Raw genomic sequence first — 23,522 nt, forward strand, 5'->3', positions numbered from 1 at the left:
CTTGAAGGTCCCTCCCGGTTTAACTTTTTTAGATTCCACGTATAAGTGATATCAGACAGTACTTGTCTTTCTCTGTCATATTGCTGTGAATAATGTGCTCAGAAAAGAAAAAAGAATAATGTGTTCAAAAAAAAGAGAAAAGAATAATGTGCTCAAGGTCCATCCATGTTCTTGCAAATTGAAGGATATACTCTTTTCTTGTCTCTGAGTCATATTCTATTGTGTATATGTACCAACTCTTTTTTATCCATTTATTTATTGATGGGAGTTTGCATTGTTTCCATGTCTTGGCTACTGTGAATATTGCTGCAATAAACATGATAGTGCATATATCTCATCAAAATCCTATTTTCATTTAATTTTGGTATATACCCAGAGTGCAATTGTTGGAAGGTATGGCAGATCTATTTTTAGTTTTTTGTGGAATCTCCATATTGTTTTTCATAGTGGTTGGACCAATTTACATTCCTACCAACAGTGTATAAGTGTTCCATTTTTCACTACATCCTCACCAACACCTGTTGTCTCTTGTCTTCTTGGTAATAGCCCCTCTAACAGATGTAAAGTGACATCTCATTATGGTTTAGATTTGCATTTCCTTGGTGATTAGTGATGTTGAGCATCTTTTCACGTATTTATTGGCCATTTCAGTATCCTCTTTGGAAAAATGTCTTTTTAGTTATTCTGCCCATTTAAAAATTACATTGATTGTTTTATTGTTATTAAATTGATGGAGTTCTTTATATATCAATGCCTTATTCAGTATATGGTTTGCAAAAACTTTCTCTCATACTGTTGGTTGTCTTTTCATTTTGTTAATTGTTTCTTCTGCTGTGCAGAATCTTTTGAGCTTGATGTAGTCCCATTTGTTGATTTTTGCTTTTGTTGTTTGTGTTTTTAGTATCATGTTCAAAAAGTCATTGCCAAGACCAATACCAATGAACTTCTTCCTACATCTCCTTCTAGGAGTTTTATGGTCTTATGTTTAAGTCTTTGATACATAAATTTTAAGTCTTTGTTTTGATACATAAATTTTAATTTTTGTGAGTAGTGTGAGGTAGGGGTCCAATTTCATTGTTTTTCATTTGTTTCTGCAGTTTTCCCAGCACCATTTTTTGAAGATACTATCTTTTCCCCATTGAGTATTCTTGGCTCCCTTGTCAAATATTAGTTGACTGCATTTAATTTTAGGGTCTCTATTCTGTTCCTTTTGTCGATGTGTCTATTATTGTGCCAGCACCATACTTGTTTTTTATTATGGCTTTGTATCATAGTTTGAAATCAGGAAGCATTATATCTCCAGCTCTGTTCTTTTATCTTAGGATTGTTTTAGTTATCCTTTATTCTTTAGCTATGCTTTAGCTTTTGTGGTTCCACACAAATTTTAGGATTGTTTCTTCTATTTCTGTGAAAAATGCCTTTGATATTTTGATGGGGAGTGTGTTAAATCTATAAATAGTTTTGGATAGTATGACCATTTTAACAATATTTATTCTTCCAATCCATGAACAGAGGATGTCTTCTTATTTGAGTCTTCCTCAATTTCTTTCATTAAAGTCTTGTAGTTTTCATTGTAGAAATCTTTCATTTCCTTGGTTAAATTTATTCTTAAGTACTTTATTGTCTTTGATGCTATTGTTAATGGGATAGTTTTGGGGAGGGTTGATTATTTTAAAAAATTTCAGATGCTTCATCATTAGTGCAAAGGAATACAATTAATTTCCTGATGTTGATTTTGTATCCTGCCACGTTACTAAAATTGTTGATTAATTCCAACCGTTTTTTGACTGACTCTTTGGTATTTTCTCTATATAAGATCATATCATCAGCAAATAGTGACAATTCCATTCTTCCTTTCCAATTTAGATGATTGTTTTTTTCTTGTCTTGCCTAATTGCTCTTGCTGGGACTTCCAGTACTACACTGAATAAGAGTTGTGAGAGTGGGCATCCTTGTCTTGTTCTTGTTCTTAGAGGAAACACTTTCAGTTTTTCACCACTGAGTATAATATTATCTGTGGGTTTGTTGCATATGGCCTTTATTATGTCAAGGTATGTTTCTTCTATACCTAATTTGTTAAGGGTTTTTATCATAAAAGAATGATGTATTTTGCCAAATGCTTTTTCTGCATCAAATTAATCATATAATTTTTAATCTTTCATTTTATTGATGTGATATATTACATCTATTGATTTGCATTTGTTGAGGCACACTTTCATCCCAGGGATAAATCCCACTTGGTCATGGTATAGAATTCTTTTAGTGTGTTCTTGAATTTGGTTTGCTAATATTTTGTTGAGAATGTTTGCATCTATATTCATCAGGGATATTAGTTTATAATTTTCTTTTCTTGTGGTATCCTTATCTGGTTTTGGTATCAAAGTAATACTCGCTATGTAGAATGAGTTCAAAAGTGTTCTTATTCCTCAATATTTTGGAAGAGTTTGTGAATGATTGGTGTTAATTATTTTCAAATGTTTGGTAGGATTCTCCAGTAAAGCCATCTGGTTCTGGAGTTTTCTGTGTTGGAAGTGTTTTGATTACTGATTCAATCTCTTTATGTGGCATTTGTCTGTTCAGATTTTCTGTTTCTCCTTGGGTCAATCTTGGTAGGTTGTATGTTTCTAGAAATTTATCTAGTTCTCCTAGGATATGTAATTTTCTGGCATATAATTTTCATAGTAGTCTCTTATGATACTATGTATTTCTGTAGTATCAGTTGTAATGTCTCTTCTTTCATTTCTAATTTCATTTGAGTTTTCTCTCTTTTTTTCTTAGTTAGTCTAGCTATAGGTTTGTCCATTTTGTTTATCTTTTATAAGAACCAGTTCTTAGTTTTGTTGATACTTTCTATTTTTTCCTGGTCTCTTATTTATTTCTGTTCTGACCTTTATTATTTCCTCACTTCTGCTAACATTGAGCTTAATTTGTTCTTTTCCTAGTTCTTTGACATGTAAAGTTAGGATGTTTATTTGAGATCTTTCTGATTTCTTAATATATGCTTTTATTGCTATAAACTTTCCTCTCAGAACTGCTTTTGTTGCATCCCTTGATATTTGATATGTTGTATTTTTGTTTTAATTCGTTTTTAGATAATTTTTATTTTTTGTTTGATTTTGTCTTTAAACTCAATAGATGTTTAGATGTGTGCTGCTCAGTTTCCACATATTTGTAAATCTTCTCATTTTCCACTTGTTGATTTCTAGATTCATAACATTGTGGTAAGAGAAGATAGTTGGTATGATTTCATTCTTAAATTTTCTTTTTTTTCTTTTTTTGGCCTATCATATGATGTATCTTGGAGGATGTTCCATGTGCACATGAAAAGAATGTGTAATTGGCTGCTGTTGGATGGAATGTTCTGTATATGTCTACTAAGTTCATTTGTTCTAAAGTGTGGTGCAACTACTGGTGCAATCCAATAGTTGGATGATCCAACTATTGCTGATAGTGGGGTATTAAAGTACCCTACAATTATCGTATTGTTGTTTATTTCTCTCTTAAGGTCTTTTATTATGTACTTAATATGATTTGTGCTTGGGTGTTTGTTATGTATATATATATATTTTATATATATATATATATATATAATATATATGTTACAGTCATTTACAATCATTATGCTTCTTGATGTACTAATCCCTTTATCATTATAATGACCTTCTTTGGCTCTTGTTATTCTTTTTGTCTTGAAGTCTATTTTGTCTGATATAAATATGGCTACATCCACCTTCTTTTGGTTTCCATTTGCTTGCAATACCATCTTCCATACTTTCACTTCAAGCTTATGTGCATTTTTAGAGCTGAGATGAGTCTCCTGTAGGCAGCATATAGTTGGGTCCTTCTTTTTTTCTTTCTTTCTTTCTTTCTTTCTTTTTAATCCATCTATCCACTCTGTGCTTTTTGATTGGTGAGTTCAATCCAGTTACATTTAGGGTGATTATTGATATGTAAGGACTTACTACAGCCATTTTATCTTTTGCCTTCTCGTTATTTTGTTTCTCCATTGTTTCTTTTTCCTTCTGTTTCTGTCTATCTTTGTAAGTTGGTGGTTTTCCATGGTGATTTTTCCCAGCCTCTTCCTTTTTTTTACATTTCATATAAAATCTCTAGATTTTTGCTTTGTGGTTACCATGAGGTTTACATAAAAAATTCCATAGTTAAAATAATCCTTTCCTGCTGATAGCAATTTATCTTCATTTGCCTATAACAATTCCATTTTTTGACTCTTCTCCTTTTATATTTTTGATATCACAAATTATCTCTTTTTGTGCCATGTTTTTGTTACCAAGTTGTTGAGCTACAGTTATTTTTAATACTCTTTTCCTGAAACATTTATTTTATAATTAAGAGTTTAATATATGATTCTAAAAAATTACAGTTTTCAAATTCTGAATATTTATTGCCTTAATCAGAGATTTTTGTACTTTTGTCTTTTTATTTCAGCTTGAGGAGCTCCTTTTAAATTTCGTGTAAGGCAGGTCTAGTAGTGGAGAACTCCCTCAGCTTTTGTTTGTCTGGGAAAGCCTTTATTTCTTCTTCATATTAGATGGATAACCTTTCAACATAGAGTATTCTTGGCTCGCACTTTTTATCTTTCAGTATTCTGAGATTGTTGTTACACTGTCTCCTGGTCTATAGAGTTTCTACTGAGAAATAATCTAATAAGTGTTCCTTTGTAGGTTGCTGTCTTTTTTCCCTGACTGCTTTTAAAATTCTTTATCATTGGCTTTTGACAATTTTAATATAATGTATCTTGGAGAAGGTTTTTTTGTACTGACATAGTAAGGTGTGCTATTAGCCTTGTAGATTTGTACATCCTAGGTTTGGGAAGTTCTCAGCTAATATTTCTTTACATAAACTCTCTGCTTACTTCTCCCACTCTTCTCCTCCTGGAATACCAATTATTCTTATGTTGGCTTTTTTAATGAAGTCTGATAACTCTCATAGGGTTTCTTCATTTTTTTTAAATCTTAATTCTCTCTCCTCATCCACCAAAATCATTTCTAGATTCCTATCTTCCAGCTCACTAATTCTCTCTTCCATTTTATCTGTTCTATTTCCAATGCATTCTAATGCAGTCTTCAACTCATTTATTGAGTTCTTCATCTCCAGAATTCTGGTTTGGCTCTTTTTTTTTTTTTTTTTTTTTTTTTTTAGCATTTCAATCTCTTTGGTAAATCACTCCTTCCATTTATCAATTTTATTCCTGAGATCATTGTATTGTCTTTTTTTTTTTTCTTGTAGTTTTTGAATTTCTTCATAATAGCTATTTTGAATTCTGTCTCAGATGGCAGTATTCCTTGTTCTTGGATTCAGATGCTGGAAAATTGTCATTTTCTTTCTGTGATGCCATATTACTATGATTTTTTATGGTGTTTGATGAAAATTGCATTCAAAGTAGTGAACATATTTCTCACTTAGGCATGGCTTTGTTTACTTTGATTCTAACAACTCAATAGGTTGGTAATTAGGGGCCCTTCTTTTATTTTCCAGAAGATGGAGCTATAGCACTAGTTTTTGGTTTTTCTTATCACAGCCGACTTAACCAGATAAGGTTGGGAGCATGTGTACTTAAAAAAAAAAAAAAAAGCTGACAAAGTGGGGAAGAAAATGGGTTGTGGCAGGGCGGAGGGAGGTGTGTACTTAGCACTTGTGGTTTTGGTTGTGCCCATAGCCCAGGAGGGAATCCCCAAGTGGGGGTGGTCCCAGAGGTCAGTGGGTAATCCTTTTTCCAGAACCCAGGGCAGACAGCAGGAGACATTTTCCTTTAGTCCTCTTTGTCCACCTATTTCCCTTTTCTTTCCTTGCCTTTTCATTGTGGTCTCTTTTCAGAGAGAGCAATGGATCCCTCCAATTGTAGAATGGATGGCTGAACAGACCCCCACTCACCACCTTCACCCTCACTTCCTCTGCCAGAAAGGTCATGCTGACCAACTGTTGGACCTGCCTCTGCCAGCTCCACCACCACTCCTCTCTGCAGCCTCCTTTTCAATCCAATCCACCCCCTTTCAGGTGCACAGATGAAGGAATCTTTGGGGCATCCTCGTATGCTGTGCAGAGGTGCTTTTTTTTTTTTCTTTGTTATGAATGTTTGATTAGTTATAAATCAAAGGGGAGAGAAAAAAGGAACAACTAATGGTCCTTACCATGATGCTGACCTTACTCCCAGTTCATCCCTTTTTATTATTGAGTAGTATTCTACCCCAATTTGTTTATCCATTTTCCTGTTTATGAACATTTGGGTTATTTCCAGTTTGGAGGAATCTTGATGAAAGCTAAAAGGAACACTCTTCTACAAATATTTTTGTGGACATATGTTTTCATTTTGGATTGTGATGGGGAGAATTACCAAGGAGTGCAATTTCCGGGTAATAGGTAGATATATGTTGAGGTTTATAAAACAGTTTTCCAAGATGGTTGTACCACTTTACATTTCCATCAGCAGTGTATGAGCATCCCAGGTGTTCCACATCCTCACCAACATTTGACATTATTCATCTTTTAAAATTTTTATCAATTCTAGTGAAGTAAAATCTTATTGTGGTTTAATTTGAGTTTTCCTAATAATTGATGATTATTCATATATTGTCTTTTGTCTTCTGGCCTCTGTGACTTCTGATGAGAACTTGGCTATTATTCTTACAATTGTTCCTTTACATTATCATTTTTTTTCCCTTTGGCAGCTTTTAAGTTTTATCTTTATATCTTGGATTTTTAGCCATTTTATCATGATACGCCTAATTTTGTTTTTTCTCTGTGTTTATCCTGCTTTGCATTCACTCAGCTTCCTGGATCAGTGGATTTTTGTTTTTCATCAAATTTGAGGAAGTTCAAATATGTCTTTGCCCAATTTTCTCTCTGCCCTCCTTCTGAGATTCTAATTACACAAAGGTTTGTTTGATTTTGTCTCACAAGTGATTGAGGCTCTTCTCTATTTTTCAATCATTCTTACTCTCTGTGCTTTGGTTTAAATAACTGTTTACCTGACTTGAAGTTCACTTCTCTTTTCTAATGCAGTTTCTGATCTGCTACTAAGCCCATTAACAAAGTTTGGTTTTCTGAGATTCTATTTGTCAGTTCTAGAATTTCTAATTATTTTTTCAGAAGTTTCATATCTTTCCTGAAATTCTCTATCTTTTAATCCATTATAACCATCTTTTCCTATAAATCCCTTAACATACTTATCATAAATATTTTAAAGTTTTTATCTGTTAATTTCGGCATCTGTCTCATCTATAGGTCTCCTTCTGTAGAAAATATTTTCTCTTGAATTGTACGTCAGTTTTTACATCTTCTTTGCCTGTCTAATAATTTCTGATATTTTCCTTTGTTTTATTGATATATAATTGATTCACAGCATTTTATAAGTTTAAGGTGTACAGCATAATGATTTGATTTACATACATCATGAAATAATTATCACAAGTTTAGTGAACATCCATCATCTCATATAGATACAAAATTAAAGAAATAGAAAGATTTTCCTTGTGATGAGAACTTTTAGGATTTACTTTTTTAACAACTTTTGTATATAAAATACAGCAGTGTTAATTATTTTTATCATGTTGTACATTACATCACTAGTACTTATTTATCTTATAACTGGAAGCAATAATTTCATATTTTAAATTTGACAATATATTTTATTGATGAAGATGCACCATAGAGATTCTGGATTTTGTCATTTTTGTTTAAAGAGTATTGAATTTAATTTTAGCAAATACTAAACTACTGACAGATTATCTTGTGTCTATAGAGGCTTGGCTTTAGTGTTTTATTAAGGAAGTGCTTGCTTTGATTCTGCCTTTAGTTGCAAAGATACATCTCTTAGTCTTGAGGTATGGTCCTTACTTCTAAGGCATGATCCTTCTGGAGTTTTAATGGGAAGCCTGAAGTGTTTACTAATTCCTTCTAACTTGGTAGGATTTGAACTCCAAACTCTGTCTTCCCAACACTTTGCCTACTGACATCTCTGCTCAGCTCTTTTGCTTCCAGCTGTGCATTCTACTGACTTCTGCTTGGAGTCACACCCCAGCACATTCATAGTTTTAGTGTCAGCCAAGAATTTGAGAGGAATTTTTATGCAGATATGTGCTCCTTTCTCCCTAACTGCCTCCTTTCCAGGATATATCCCCGCTTAATTTCCAGCTGTGCTAGCAACCAAAATCTGATCCACTAAGGTCAATTCTTTCTGTCCCTTATTCTCATGCAAACTAGGGAGTGCCCTTAGGGGAAAAGTTGGATAAATGTGAATCTCACATGATTTGTATCTCATCTTTCAAAGATCATATCTCCTTCAGTGTCCACTTGCTTTTGTTCTATCTCCAGTGCTTTCCAAGAGACTTTTTTTAAGTCTAGAATTTATAGTTGTCATTGGTGTGAAGGTCAGTTCAACACAAACTACTCTGCCATTACCAGAACTGGAACTCCTCTAATTACCTTTTTGTTATTTCAGACACACTTTGTAAATAAATGAATGAGAAGGCTTATTCAGGAGCTACCTCTAACACTACAATTGTGGTTCCTGGTTTATTTTCTAGCACATGTCTTCATAAACATTACATAACTTCCTCTGAGTCATTTTAAACCATTGAAAAAATCTCACAATGAAGTGTAAACATAAACCCGTTTTGAAGTAGTGCAGAACCTCATTCAATATGTCAGCCTTGGCTGCCCTGAGTTCAGTTTATGTTTCAGGGAAAACAAGAGCAATTCTTCCATTGACTGGGAAGTCTCCAACCACCATATTCCTCAGCTATATCATGTAGCTCATGGAAACCTCTTAGGCACATACACAAACCCACAATTTATTATGTACTTACAGCACTCATTAAAATTTCCACAAAGTACCAGTAGGTTAACTGTTCTTTTCCAGAAAATTTCATTTTCTGCATAGCTTTTTTTAAAAGCCAAAAAAAAAAAAAAAAAAAAAAAACCCTTACCTTTTGAAGTTTAGTTGTCTCACAGCTTAAGTTCATGTCATCTAAAGAGAACAAGCAGAAAACATCCAGATTTTTGAACTTTGTGCCTCAGCTGAATTCTGCCTCCCACCCTGGTCACTTTGGATTTTAGAATTTCACTGGTGCTGTAAGTTATGAATTTGTATATCTCCAAGCTAGGAACTATTTTAAGTATTTACACCTGTTAATGTATTTCGTCCTCACAACAGACACATTTTACAGTTGAGAAAGTGGGCCCAGAGATTTATTTATTTCTGCAAGATTACACCCAAGTGTGATCATACCCAAGTGTGTCATTTCATTCAAGATCAAGGGGCCAAGCTGTGACTTGAACCCATGGTCTCTTTTCCTTCTTATTGACTGGATTCTGCTACTACTCAGATCCTGTTAATGCCCTTTTCCCATTTGTAATCTGTAGAGGGCACAAATGGCTAGTGCCAAGACCTACCACCTCTTTGATTTTACACTTTCTTCCTCAGTGTTTGTGTGGTCATTCTGCCAAACTTCAGTCGTGCCTAAGTTCATTCCCTTCATCTTAAGAGCTGAGGTGGCATGAATCCCTCTTCCTTGGAATGGCCAGAATCTGAATGCTTCTTAATGTAGTGTATCTAACATATCTCTATTGTCTTCTCCATTTCAGGCATTTCCTAGATATTGAGGATACAATAAGATTCCTGCTGCCCTTGAGAATCTCAAGATCTAGAGGTAAAGAAATATATGTAAATATACATGAACAGATGATAAAATTCTGTGGTAGACACATGAGCAAAGAGTTGTGCAGTCACAGAAGAGGAAGCAATTAAATCTGCAATTCATTCTGTTTGAGGAGTTTGGAGAAGGTTCTACATAAGTGTTTCATAAACCAAGTCTTGGAGCATGCATAGAAATAGGCTAGGCAGATAAGGTTTGGAAGAGCTTTTGACACAGAAGGAACAGTATGTTCAAAGGTATAAGGCAGAAATGAGCATATCTTCCTGAAAGAACAGTGAGAAAGACAGCATAAATGCATGAGAAGGGAAGTAGAGGATGAGGCTTGCTTGTGTTAGCAAACAGGAGACAGACTGTGAAGGAGTTTGAGTTTTATCGTAAAGGAAACAGTGCTACAATTATCTGTAATCTACAGCTTTATTTCATCCCAATTCCTTGACCAAATGCCACCTACTCTTCACATCTCACACACACACATACACACACACACACACACACACACAAACACGGACACCATGGTTCTTTCAGTCTTCTCCTTCCCTCTAGGATGAGTGTACAACTTGACAGGAGAGTATGTATTTGTTTAGCCCTGCTGTATTTAATCATGAAGTTTACTTCAAAAATACTTCATAATTTTACTATCGCCCATCCAAAATGGATTTGCCAAGGATCTCAGGGAGAGATCAAAGTGGACAAAATACTAAAAGCTTTAAGGAAATATTGTTCATTATTTTCCTTTCCCCTTCTCTTTTACCTTCCTGCTCCCATCTTCCTAACAGAAAAAAAAGGAAGAATCTTTTTAGAACACATGATTGGGTTTATGCCAAATAATCTGTGGCTCATGCTTATTCAATCTGGGCATAATTTATCTCTGTGTTTTATTTAATGTTTATTTCTGTTAAGAAATAGGGTGTCAGTTTCAACTAGCTATTGTCTTTTGTCTTTGTGCTATTTGTAAAGCCATCTGCCCTTTGCCACAACTGAAAGGCTGAACTGGGCCTTTTGACTTCTCTACCTTCCCAGATGTGTAGCTTCAGATTAAACTGAGGTCCAGAATAAATGTTGGTATAGGCTCCTTCTTCAAGTCTCATCCTTTTTTTCCAGAAGCTAATAAATTCTGAAAGTGTTGCCATAGACGCTACTGAAGTCAGTCTTTGAAAAAGATTTGGTGTGCCTGAATTCTCGTTTTACTACGGTAATCATAGAGAAGAGAAATAAAATGAGGACAGAAAGGGCAATTTCTGACTCATTCCATCTCTTTTTCTCTCTAACTAATGTATGTTTCCTACCTTCCTTTGATCCTACCTTCCTTCCTCCCATTTCCCCCATTTTCTCGTTCTTTCTCTCTCTTTTCTTATCTTTTGCTCCAATCTCTTCTAGTCCCCCTTAAAAAAAATTTTAATCACATTTCAAAGGAAAATTTATTCATTTAAAAATAAGTTGAATGTTCACAATGCACCAAGTTCTGTAATTAGTACTGGGTTCAAAACACAACAATACAAAAAAAACATAAACACAGAGCAAAAGAAGCAAAATAAACAGAGTTCCTGCCTTCAGGAAGCTTCCAATTTAGCCTAGGGTAGTAACAAGCCAATTAATAACAATGTCAATTTGAAAGGAATTTGATGCTCTATATTTCTCTGTGGTACATTTGACATGATTTTAGTTAACTCTATGAGATTTCTACAGTTTCTTAACTGTAGAAATCTCATCCTCTGCATTTCAATTTGAACTTTGTCTAAAGAACACTAAATTAGAATCATGACTTAGAGGTAGATTATCTTTAAATACTAAGTTTTTTTCTAAATTTAACATATTTTCTACTTTTTATCTTTTCATTAAATTTCTGTGTTTTCCAAAATGTTTATGAGGCACTTCTATAACTTTAATAATAAAGTTATTTTCTCATTATAAAACCAGTAGTGAATATTCTTACAGTAAAATGTAAACACTTAATGTTTTGCTTTTTCTTAAATTCATTTCTTTATTTAATAAAGTACTATGGATTGGCTACTAGGTGCTGGGCATTTTTCTAGGTCCCAGGCATTTTTCTAGGTCCCAATGATTCTGTGGAGAACAAGGCATGCATGGTCCATATCCTTATGGTTTTGTGATCTAGTGGGTTTGTAGGTGACGGAGAGCATTGAGTGAGAAGGTTAACACTGGTTTTTGATGTGTTTTATGGAGATGGGCATCTTTCTATGCCAACATGAGTTAGTTCATCATTTTTCATAGTTGTATCGTTGTCCATAAGATGGTTATAATAATTATAATAAAATGAATAATAACACTTATTCAGTGCTCACTGCATCCCTGACACTGTGCTGAGTGATTTATGTGGTTTATCTTACTAAAGTTTCACTCATAGCCACCAATTGGTAGGTTATATTATTTTCCCTATTTTACGGGTGAAAAAACAGGTTTATTCAAGTGAAGGATCTTGATCAAGTTCTCACAGCTAGATAGAACTAAAATCTAAACTGGGTCTTCTAACTTCAGAGCCTTCAAACTTCTCTGCTGTGAATGTTTCATAATTTAGTTATAAAAATACTTTTTAATAAACAGGCTATTTCCGGTCTTCCCATTTGTAAATAATGCAGCAATGAATATCTATGTACAAATTATCATGTAAACTTGTATTGGAATTTTTGAATTGAGTTGGAATTAAAATTTTTGAGTTGAATTTGTAGTTTTGGTTTAAAAGAATATATGCAATTTTTATATATATTGTCAAATCATCCTTCTCAAAGTAACAGTCCTGAGAGTTCAAATAGCCAACTTACTCTTTAAAGCAACCATTTTTGAGAATTTCTAATTAATTTTAATCAATATAGTTTTAGTTAGAATATAACAGTTAGGATTAATTAGACAATAAATGTAAAATGCACGAAAGCACTTAATAAATGTTACCTATCATCATCATCACAACGAATCAAAAGCTCTTGTTCTCATTATATTCATTATACTCCAGGGACTGGACATGTTGCAGCCAAAGCTTAATAAGTTTGGGTGATAACAGTTAGGGTCAGTTCTATTGTCCATTGTCAATCTTCATATTTGAAATATTTCAAAAGTTCAGATTTTTAACAGGATTCGTGAACCACATTCCTAAGGAGGGTTGCTTGCTCCAATACATTCAGCAGAATGATTGGGCCACATGCAGATTAACTGGGAGTGGCTTATCTTGCTCTTCTCAAAGCTGTGATGCTTTCTGCTCTCTTTGTATTCTCTCTGACTACAGCCTCTGGGTTTGGTCCTTTCCTTATTGCAACCTGAAGGGGAACAATGAGTCATTGGATGACAATAGTGAACCTTCCCATGTAAAGCTAATAAACATCTCTTAAAGCAAAGCTAAGGAGCCACCACCTGTTTACTCATTCCATAATCGCTATTATATAAACCACATAAACTACGAGAAGCAGAGATAGGGTCTGGAAGTTCTTTTACCACAATTATAAAACCTCATTTATTATTAGCACCTGTAAGACATCTTAATCAGTATTCATTCTTTTGAAACTCTTAAACTGAGAAAGGTAAGTTAAGTTCCCTGCTTGGTCTTGAATTTTTTAAATGAATCTTTAAAAATTTTTCAAAATGTGTAATTTATTTAAATTTTAAAAATTAATATTTTATTGAAGTTGTGGACTTGGTATTAACCTTTTGAGCTTCAGATTTCTCTTTCATGAAAGAGAACATTTTATGAGAGATCAACAGTTCCTCTGCTAACATGCATAACACAGAGATAATAAAGTGTAGGAAGCATACGGGCATCAAGGTGAAGAGAATGGCTTTAGAGGAAGGTAGATCTACCTTAGTGAGAAAATGCTTGTCCCCTACAATTAAAGGGAAAGGCAGGGAGTTTACAGCCAAAAGGGGAGAGTGTCATGAAAAGGAGACTGTCTACTCATTTACAGTAGCCGAGACATGGAGGCAACCTAAGTGACCATCAACAGATGAATGGATAAAAAGATGTGATATAGATATACAATGGTATATTGCTCAGCCATAAAAAAGAATGAAATAATGCCATTTGCAGCAACATGGCTGGACCTAGAGATTATCATACTAAGTGAAGTAAGTCAGACAAAGACAAATATTATATGATATCACTTATATATGAAATTTAAAAAATAGTAAAAATGAACATATTTATAAAACAGAAACAGACTCACAGGCATAGAAAACAAACTTATGGTTACCAAAGGGAAAGGACGGGAGGGATACATTGGGCGTATGGGATTAACAGATGCACGCTATCCTATATAAAATAGATAAACGAGGGGCTTCCCTGGTGGCGCAGTGGTTGAGAGTCTGCCTGCCGCTGCAAGGGACACGGGTTCGCGCCCCGGTCCGGGAAGATCCCACATGCCGCGGAGCGGCTGGGCCCGTGAGCCATGGCCGCTGAGCCTGCGCGTCCGGAGCCTGTGCTCCGCAACGGGAGAGGCCACAACAGTGAGAGGCCCGCGTACCGCAAAAAAACAAACAAACAAACAAAAAAAAAAAAGATAAACGACAAGGATTTACTGCATAGCACAGGGAGCTATATTCAATATCTTGTTATAAACTAAAATGGAAAGGAATTTAAAAAAATAATATAGATATATGCATATATAAATGTATAACTTTTCTGTATGCCTGAAACTAACACAATATTAAGAATCAACTATATTTCAATTAAAAAAAATAAAAAAGAGCCTGTCTAAACGCTTGGGGTATTTTTTGTTGTCATTCATGACTCTCTCTGACCTTCCTCCTCCCTCCTCTTATGTCCCCAAACTTGGCGATTTGACTGTTTCATTTCTCAACAAGTTATGTTGGTATTATATAGAGACAGCCTTAATTAAAGTTTGCATGTGGTGAGTGAGAAAGAGAAGGGCATTTAAACTCACTGAGTCAGGCCCTGTTAGGAAAAAAAAAAAAAAAAAAAGGTGTCATAATGACACAAGGAAAAGAAGGGAGGTGCAAAAAGCCATTTGGTTTGAGCTCCATTAACTCAGGCCAGGGAAGCAGTAACGTTGAGGCCCAAGGGGGTGAGCTAAGGACAGGCTTTCTGCCTTCTCTCTCAATGTGCTCGGTTTTATTAGTTTAGGCCAGGCAGCTGCTAACATTATTTTAATATCTATTTTGTGAGTGATTATGTTGTATGCATGGGCAGGGGGTCAGGCGGGTCAAGTCTTTCTGCTACAGACCATCTCTGCATGAGCCTTTTGCCTTTAGATCTTGGTGAAACTTGCCACCTGTAAAAGCAGACAACCTAATGGGAAAAAGAGCAGCACTTAAAATGCTGTTTTTTCTCCATCGCGCTCAAGTGTAAAGAACGTTATAAAAATATTTCAAACTGGATTTTTTATTTTGGTTGTGTTAACTCTTTGTTTGACCATCGTCACCATTTTCCCACAAAATTTACTTTCGGTAACCAGAGATGTTTTGGAGAAACTGAATATTATGTCTGCAAACAGAGGGAAGCAGTCAGAGAAACCCTAAGGGAGGCTTGCTAATGCTCTGATCGCTTAAACTCATCTGTCATATCACACAATGACCATAACTTTGGAAAATTAACAAACTGTCTATTTTTTAGGGGCTCTCTTTCATTTCTGTTCGAACGAAACATTCATGAAATCTGGACCATCTCCAAGCACAACGTTTATGATAGCCAGCACCCAGAAGAAGAAGGGAAGTAGTCTAGATTTTAATCCTAATTTCTTGTCTAACTGCCTGTGTGACCTTGGGCTCATCATTATGCCTCAGTTTAACTTTTCAAAGAGCCTACTTGCCTCACTCTTTGGAAGATTGAACTCATTTGTTCACTATTATTGAGAGCTGTTAGATTTTTAGGCAGGAATTACGGGCCCACGATAAGGTGAGGGGGAGGCAGTATAAATGGCCCACATGCTTCTACTCTCTGAACCTTGGTTTTGCCTAGCAAAGTCTTCACTCTAACCAGCAGGGACTCAGGGCTGGTGCAGAACCGCAATCTGGGGATGCACATTTAGTTAAGAAGAGCACTGGCCTCACTTCTTTTTAGGCTGGATGTGGGCCTTGATGCTCTAAAACCACTTCTACCTTCCATCTAACCTCTCTGCAAAGCTCTCTGGATGTTTATTCCTTTAATCCCTCAACAATCCCTTGTCAGACCAGAATTCGTCTTCAGGCATTACACAGAGGTGCTCTAATGCTGCACACCAAATCCCTGCTCTCGTGAACATTCTACCCAGTGAAGATAATGTGTGTGCAATAGATGAATATATACAACGTGAAAGAAAGCTTAGCAGGATAAGAAAATGGGAAAGTATGTCACCTCTGATGACAATAAGTAGAGACTTGCATTAAGCGAAAGACTGAGCCATGCAGAGCACTGGGTAGGAACATTTCAGGAGAGGGAAGAACAGGCACAAAGACCCTGAGGTGGGAAGTGTTTGGAACGGCCACAGACAGCAAGGGGTCTGTCTGTCTTCACTCTCAACGTGCAATGTGTGGAATGTCATAGTCTGTGGAAAAGCAGAGTGAGTGAGGAGGGCAGTGGAAGTGGATGCGGTTAGGGAGGTAAACAGAGGCCAGCTGGTAGGGGGTCTGTGGGAAAAGTGAAGCACTTTGGATTGGATTTTGAGTGAGACGGGGGAAACCAATTGACTGTTGTGATCACAGAAGTGTTATGATTGATCTGACTTTGTCTTAAAAAAGACTACCTTCTGCTCTGTAGAGAACGGACTGAAGGGGTCAAGAGGGGAAGCTGTGGACTAATTAGGAATATAATTTAGTGGAACAGGTGAATGATAACAGTGATGTGGATTAAGATATTAATACCAAAAGTGGTGAAAAGTGGTCTGATCTGGCAAGCATTTCTAATGTTGAGGTAAAAGGATTGATGATGTTTTGGGTGTGGGATACAAGGGAGAGAAGTTGAGAGTGATAGCTGAGTGGTAGACCACTGGACCCCAAAGACCCCGAAGACTAGAGGTTGACCTCTGGTTAGGGTCTTCAGTATCTGAGGTTCCAGATGCTGTTCTAATGGCAACTTGATCAGAGGTGAGACAGGCCAACTGACCCCCAAAATCGGGAGGTCCTGCCTCCTACCATCTGCCTTATCCCCGGCCCCCGGTGCACCTGATTGCTGTCTCCTCAGAAAAGCAGCAATGAGCACTAGGTCTTCCTGCCAAGTAGGTGGAATGAAAGGGGCAGAAAAGCCCAGAGGAGGCAACATTGAGGACTTTGGCGGTTCATAACAGGTAGAGGCCCACGCAGGTAATTTGCAAATAATTTCCACCATGGGGTGGAACTAGGACAGGAGGTTAAAGGACGTTAATTTGTGTGTTTATTCCTCCTTCATTCTTCTCCTTCCATTTTTTGCTTTTCTTCCCCACTCTTCTGTTCCTTCTCTCCCTTTTCCCTTCCCCTCTTCCATCCCTTGCATTAAGCACTTCTACTTTCAGCAAACATTTGTTCAATGCCTGCTGGGTACCAGTCACTGTGCTAGGTCTTGAGGACACCTAGAAAAAGCATATGCTCGACCTTCCTGCAGCTAACAATTTAGTGGAGGGAATTCTCCAAATTCTCTCCTGGGTCAGTGGAACAGGCAAAAGAGTTGACAGTGGGCGCCACACAGGTTACTTGACCACCCACATATTTGGAGTCTGTTTCAGTGTAAAATATGAAACCACCCTGCTCTAGGCTTTCTTTGTTCTCTTTTATGTTTCTGTTCAGTGAATGATAGGGCTTCCTTCTCTGCAGGTTTATTCAAAGTCTTCTCAGGCACACCATCCTGAGGCTTCATTTTCACAGTGGAAGAAATTGACCTATGATATGAAAGGACATTATCCTTGGCTTGTTGCCTTTATAAGAAAATCTTCAGCTTGTTTTTATTGAAGGAAGTATTTTTATTGCTGTCCCAGGCAGGAAAGTATAGTGGCTAAGAGAATGGATTCCGGAACCAGACAGATCTAGTTTGAATCTAGGGTCCGGAATTTAACAGCCGTGTGATCTTGGACAATTAACTTAGACTTTCCTATCTTCAATATCCTCATCTGTAAAATGGAAATAATAATTACACCTGACTCATGGTGTTGCCAGAGATATCAAATAAGATGGTGTAGATGAAGTATTTGGTACATAATTAGCACTCAATAAATGGCTCCTCTGATTTATTAAATCCACAAATGCAGGGTTTTCCTGTGCCTCTGTGTCTCTTATATCTCCACATGTTTATTTAATATCAGTTGCTCAATACATGTGCCCAAATTATCTTGTAACTCGTCTCACAGAATAATCACTAAGGGAAAAAAAAAGCAAGATGAAACTAGGGGAACCACTATAAGTGTGGGATTACCAGCCAAGTACAAATTGATCTCAGTTACAGGGGTCCAATCAGGAACAGCGATTTGGGGAAGATTGTGATCATTGCCTACCCTCAGGAGGAAAACTGCTCCAACACACATTAAATGTAAGACTTAGGTTTTGGCAAATAGAGTTACTTAAGAACAAAGTCCCTCAAAATTTTCACTGGAAGTTTAAAAAAATGCTTTGTATCGCACATTTTGGTACTGTTGAACTAAAAATGCTTTAATAGATTTGCAATGGCAAATGGATTTCTTAATGTGCCAATTCCACTGATGGGTAGTAGCTTGCGGGAGAGCTGTGATGAAAGCCTCTGAGGTTTCACACTGGATCCATGATAAAGAGTGCTGGGACCCATTAGCAACATCTTGCATGGGCATAGTCATGGGGAATGTTGGTACGAGTGTTCTGGGTTGTCATCCCTAGTGTACACTCTGCTAACCTGGGGACATTTTCAGTTTTAGTGATACTTAAGGGGAAACAAAGACATCTATTTATCCTAAACTCTTGTTAGGTTTTATTGTCTTGGGTTTTTTGGGGGAGCGTTTTGTTTTTCCATAGATCTATCCCTTTAATAGAAAATATTTTTGAATCTGTGTTCCGATGTAATCTAGAATTAATTAAATTCAGAAAGAAATATAAGTACATTTATAAGTACATTTGAGACATGTACAGGAGGGGTAAAGCAGGAATAAAAGACAGCTACTCTAAAGGAGAAGGTGAACTGCTAATCCAATGGAGAGAAACCTGAAGTGGAAAAGAATAAAGACTGAAATAATTCAAAAGAACATGCTCAATATAGGGGACAGAAAACAGCTCAGCTCAGTTACAGGTATTTTCAGAGAAGAAACTGGAACAATTGGAGGGAAGTCAGAGTAAAACATTTCACAACAGAGAAATTTCTTAAGTTGAAAAAAGAAAAGAAAAAATTTGAATCTCAAGGTCAAAGTATATTGCCTTGGGGAAAAATTACTAATTTTAGTGTTGGTTAGGTACAAAATCATGATCTTCTTATATTTTTATATGGGTGAGCCAGTGAACTGGTAGCAAATATCTCATTAAATAAATCAGTCAAGGCAGAATTATTAAAGCACTCGAGCAATCAGTCAATCTTACAAAAAGAAAGATTTCATTGCAAATGTCAAATAAAAGCAAACAGTAATTAGAAAACATTTTTTTCTAAAATGTTTTATTTTTGTTTTATTATTAACTTTCTTATGACAATTTACCATAAGCTGGATACCCACTTGATTGGGGTATTATCAAATGAACTATTAAGGTTGAAATATCTACTGTTCCTGAAATTTTATATAAATATAAATGATGATAAAAACTAAAAATAAAATAAAATGATGGTACTGGGCTGCCATGCATTGAGTACTTACTTACACCAACTTCTATACTAACAACTCCCCATGTTTATCTCATTTGTGCTTTATAGCTAGCCAGTAAGATTAGTATTATAATATCTATTTTAAGATAAAGCATGCAGGCTTTGAGCAACTAAGGGTAAGAGACAGGATTCAAACTTCAGTTTGATTCTGAAGCTTGTGCATTTTTAACCTCAATAACATTATGCTATCTCTCCAACTGGAGTCCCTGAAGCTAAGAAGGATGACCCCTGGTGGCATGAACCACAGGAAAACTGGGGTGATTATCCTTTAGGAACTTATTATGTCTTGAGGGCTCTCCTCATTGAAACCAACCACCTTTGCCCCAATGAACTAACAAATTAGCACGGCCAATCTGGGTAGGGGGTACATATTACCTTATTGTGTAGTTCTTGGAAAAATAAACACTCTTTACCTGCCACTTTGTTGAAGGTATTGCTGGACGAGGCAGCCCTGCTCCTTTATTTTCCCGGTCCCTGGGTTCATTGATTGGGAGCAAGAGAGAACATCTTCAAAACTCCCAGGGGCACAGAACTCTCCAGGCTATGGAAGAATTCTCATGCTGAAGCCATCCATTTAGCCACTCATTTAGGAACTTATTTCCTGCTAAATCCACCTTTTCTGTGCCATGGAAGAATTGAGCCAATTTTCAGTCTCTTTGGTATTTTATCTTCTCAAATTATCCTGGATCTGAAGATTTACAAAATTACAGTATGATATCTCTGTTTAACCCTGTTACTTACGCATTTATATATTTTTATCGTCAGTACCAGACACAACAATCCTTTAATTTGTTAGAACATGTAGCACCATAAAATACATGTAGCATCTCATATGGAGGTTGTTTTTTTTGTTTTTTTTTTAAGCTGTGTTGACTGGGGGAGGAAAAGGGACTGGTAAATACTTTTATATATAGTTTTAATAACATTCAACTTTCTGTAAGTCACCCCTCCCCCACCTTGATTTCACAGTGGCTTTGGAAAGAATTTAAATCTGATACCAAATCACGGTATTAAATTTCCAAAGTCCTCAAATTCACCTTTAAATTCCTTTCATCCTTCTCCGCTGGATTATGACTTTCATCCAAGAGTTCCCCCACTGCTCTGTGGTCCCCAAATCAAGAAAACTCCTCTTTATGTTGAACTGATCTTTTGGCCAGTAAAATAGAATTTGCCTGGCTCTTCTTCTCCAATCATACTGTTACGATTAGTTTGAAATGGAAAGGACCACCCTTTACTTGGACTACAAGGGAAACATTCTCTTAAAAAAATAATAATAATATGAAAACAAACAAAATGTAAGGAAATAACGGGGACTCTTGCCCCAGACTTGTGTTTATAGGACCTGAAAATTGGGGCTGAGGGTTGGTTGGGGGACAAATAATTTATCAGTTTTGCTTAAGATATTGCCAAAGCATTGATTTGAATAATTCTTTAATGTGGTTTTGGCTTTTTATAGGCACAGTTCTGGTGATATTTTTCTGAGTAGTTGAAACATCTACTCAGAGCCAGTTGAGCGTACTGTCAGCAAGTTACACAAATGGTTCCTTCAACAAGTATTTACTGAACTCTCACTATGCATCAGAAGGATATGATGCTAAGCCCTGGGGAATATCTTGATGAAGAGAGACCCACTCTATACTATGATGGGCACTTCTATGGTGCTTTTAACCTCAAGCAATTTCTTCAAAGAAGCGGGTTTGATAACAAGGCTGGCAGCGGTGGGATTCGAACCCACGCCCCCGAAGAGACTGGAGCCTTAATCCAGCGCCTTAGACCGCTCGGCCACGCTACCACTATGGTGCTTTTAAATAACTTACTGCGTTATGTAGAGAAAGGAAAAAAAAAACTACATCTTTTTCATAAATGTCCATAGTAGTTTAATACATCTAATTTATAGCAAAGAGTAGCTAGTATCTTGGTGGGGTCTGATGCTAAAATACCAAACTCCTGAATAAAAATGAGTTTTCAAGGCACAGCTCACCTCCAACTTGCTCTTCAAAATATAGAGAACTCCCAGATTTGCACAAGAGGTGAAAGATTCAGATGTGACCAATACTATGTCAAATAACAACAACAAATCCCATATTTTCTGCCTTTGTGTGTGCATTTATATATGGGCATATTTTAGTGTTGGGGAACTCATTTCAAATGGAATCCTGTAGTCACGCCGTGAAGATGATCAAGAGAGCCTGGCACTTTTCCAGTTTCCTGCTCCCACCTCTGCTCCACAGCACCTTTGACCACATCCACCCCAGACAAGTCCATCCCCTCTCTGATTAAGACCAAGTGCCCAGGTACAAATCTTTCCTGGAGTAGGAAGTCACTTAAAACTCTCGTTTTTCAAAGGCTTGCTAAGCAAGCAAAGTAAACAGGGAAGTTGATTGGATTAGTAAGGTTGAAATTAAGCAAATTAGTTCCCAACTCTTCATAGTAGCTACCCAAGATGTCAACAAAGCAGGGATCAGTGTCAATAATATTAAAGCAAGGCTAGCTGTGCTCTCACTACAACACAAATAATCCAGTGGCATAGAGAAAGTTGCTTCTAAGCTCCTGGATTCTAAAGATCTCCAAGAAGGGAAATAATTTTTGATCTTTCTGAGTATTCCAGATTGGGAACTGGGAAAAGTATTGCTATTAAATAATATTAATAAGAACATAGATAATAATGATGATAATGATTTCTCTGTCTGGTCCAGTGTCAAGTGGAGAAACACAATCTTAAGTGTTTGCTTTGCTTACTTCACCAGTCCCATGTATTTCCTTCCACCCACATTTTTGCTGTAAGCTAACAGGTATTCTATAGAAGAAATAATTCTTACTCACAAAGTGTGTAATTCCATCCATAAAGAAGCCCAGCTCCCTGCAGAAGCCTGAGTTTCCCGATGGTTGAGATGTACTGATGACGCCTCAGATTGTACCCTCTCTCTTGATTGAAAGCAGAAGGACCCCCCCTCCTGCCTGGCCTCCTCACTTATGAACAGTGTCGATCCATTTCCTGTTCCCCTCTGTTAATTCATACCAGGACAGACACAAGATCAGAATGAGGGACCCTGCATTTCGGCACCTCCTTGGAGCAGTGTTGATGGGAATAAGTGTTTGCAGACTGCAGGCTCCTGTTCAGGCTACCAGAGGATGACTTTTCAATTCTTAGTTAACAAGTTCCATCCCAGAAAATAGCCACTGTACACCAGCACTCTTCAATATTGGTGTTGTTTTATTTCCCCGCTTGAAGTAATGACCACCCAACCATTATCACTCCCAATTCAGAATGAAATAAAGAGCACCTAATCTGGGTTTCAAATGAGATGCAATTGTCCCTTTGTTCTCTTGAAATCAATCAGAATTTTGCCCAAAAGGGGGGTTTCAGGTTACTACAAGGAATGTGTTTCCAGGGGTGTTTGCTCTGAAATAAAAAATGTGATAATCATTACATGGAGAGCCAATGATTATACGCATTTCCTCTTAGAATCACAGAGAAAAAAATACAAAGAACATATCAACCTCAGGAAAAAAAAAGTATCACTGAATTTCTGTCTGGTATTTTAAGGCACCTGGTTGGGGCCTATAGCCACACTTCCTTTGAATGCTGCTGTATTTTAACATCATTGTAACCCTGATTGAATCTGCCACACTGTTTTGCTAAAAGTAATGTTGAATTTGTCAAGGCTTTTTTTTTTCTTAAAGTGAAACACTCTTTAGCAGAAACACAGCTGAAATTATTTGTCAAAAATGCAATATTACATTTTGTTTGTCAAGTATATTCTAACTTGTAAGAGACCATTGATTTGTGTTCTAGGGAAAAATCAAGATTCAATAGAAAATAGAATCTCTGAAGGCAATTACAGGCACCGTTATGTATATGGTCGTATATATTATATAATCTGTACTTAGAAGGGGCATGCCTGGTGCTTCAGAGACAAATATTTCAGAACTTAGTAGGTTATTTTCCACTATACATTCTTCACTTCTTCGCTAGATCAAAGCAAATGGCCCCAAATGTCAGGCACCTTCACCTGCTCGACTCAAAAAAGGTTTTCTTCTGCTTATTTATGCCCACAATATTATTTTAAAGACCAAGTGAATTGATCTTTAAGGCTATTTGCCTATCAAGTTGGGATGCTCTAAAA

General features: G+C 36.4%; 1 non-coding gene across 1 annotated transcript; it reads right to left on the reverse strand.

Annotated features, from left to right (window-relative positions):
- Positions 1–21,105: 21,105 nt before the first annotated feature.
- TRNAL-AAG lies at positions 21,106–21,187 on the reverse strand. Its single transcript has one exon. It is a non-coding gene; the product is annotated as a tRNA-Leu (tRNA).
- Between the last annotated feature and the right edge of the window lie 2,335 nt (positions 21,188–23,522).

This window comes from Phocoena sinus, chromosome 17 (assembly GCF_008692025.1).
Source record: "Phocoena sinus isolate mPhoSin1 chromosome 17, mPhoSin1.pri, whole genome shotgun sequence".
Taxonomy (NCBI): domain Eukaryota; kingdom Metazoa; phylum Chordata; class Mammalia; order Artiodactyla; family Phocoenidae; genus Phocoena; species Phocoena sinus.